This window comes from Myotis davidii, unplaced genomic scaffold (assembly GCF_000327345.1).
Source record: "Myotis davidii unplaced genomic scaffold, ASM32734v1 scaffold991, whole genome shotgun sequence".
NCBI lineage: Eukaryota > Metazoa > Chordata > Mammalia > Chiroptera > Vespertilionidae > Myotis > Myotis davidii.
The window spans coordinates 394,390-395,695 of NW_006283137.1; the positions used below are offsets into that span (position 1 = coordinate 394,390).

The 1,306-nt window shown below is 63.9% G+C and overlaps 1 protein-coding gene across 1 annotated transcript in view; it reads right to left on the reverse strand.

Annotated features, from left to right (window-relative positions):
- Window positions 1–1,306, reverse strand: part of USP36 (ubiquitin specific peptidase 36) — a 22,263-nt gene that overhangs the window by 13,594 nt on the left and 7,363 nt on the right. The gene's annotated exons all lie outside the window — the stretch shown is intronic.

The window sequence follows — 1,306 nt, forward strand, 5'->3', positions numbered from 1 at the left end:
GGGCGACCTCGCTCCCAGTCCCCCGCTCAGGTCCTGATCAGTCCTGCACGGTCACCTCACCCTCCACTGGCTGGGCATGTGCCAGCCTCCGATCGGGGACAGAGGCCACCGGGTGGGTCCTTTCCGCAGGACAGAGGGGTCCCAGGCAGGGGCTCGGGTCGGGCAAGCCTGTGCTCAAGTCCCCCAGCCCGTTTACTAACTACAGGACGCAGCGCACAGCGCCTGAGCGCTCAGGTGAGGAAGACTCTCGAAGCAACACCATATCCAGCCTCTGCTCTGGGTTTTCACCCGCAGCCCTGCACCTGCCTGACTCATTCCTCAGAGCCACCGAGACGCCAGGACACTAGTCTCATCGGCCCTTAGTCTCCTTTAAAAGATGAAAACTCCACAGGGAACACCCAGCGCGGCCCACTCCCTCCCAGGACAGCGTCCCCTCCACCGGCACCTGCCCCATCTCCCGACACCTGACTCCCCGGCCAGGGCTCCTCACCACATGTAGTGGCCCGGAGGACTCTACACACGTGCGTGTGCACACACACACACACACACGAGAAGGCCCCGGCGCAGCCTGTTGTCCAGTCTATGTGACTGTTGACAGCAGGGCCACCCGGACCCCGGGAGCTCGGGGGGGAAAACACTCCAAGACACATAGGGACCAAGAGCCACCAAACCCTTACTTTGCAAAGTCAGGAAATGAAAAGTGAACGGCACCACCGCCTCTCACCACCACCATCCACAGAAGGGACACTGAACCCCACGGCAGCCAGGAGAGCAAACTTCCCTCCACGTGACAGCAGCGCCCAAGTCACCCAAAGGGGCCAGGACGGAGAGGAGAGAAGGGAACCACAGGACCCTCTCCGTTCGGACAGACAGCCTCAAACGCCAGATGACCCGTAAGCAGGACACGGAAGCGATGCCAGCCGCCAGCATGACGCCGCCCCACCTCGGTGCAGGTCACGCGTGCCCAGAAACACAAGTGAGGGAAAGGGGGGAACCAAGCATGGCCCGAGTCACAGGAAACCCACAAGGACGCAGCTCAGACTCGGGGACCAAGGCCCAGCGGGGAGGCAGCCCCCAAACACGGCGATTCTCAGCCAGAGGTCAGGGCCGGCGGGCTCCCCGGGGCACCGGGCGGCGAAGGGCAAGAGAAGAAAGGAGAAACTCGGGGCCTGAGAAACCACGGCAGTACCACAGCCACCAGCCCTGGGCCTGCCCACGGAGCGCACTCCCCCGGGCCGGCAAGAGGGGGCGCCGGGGTGAAAGCCGTGCGAGTCGCCCAGTTCCGCGGACAGATGAAAACCGACCA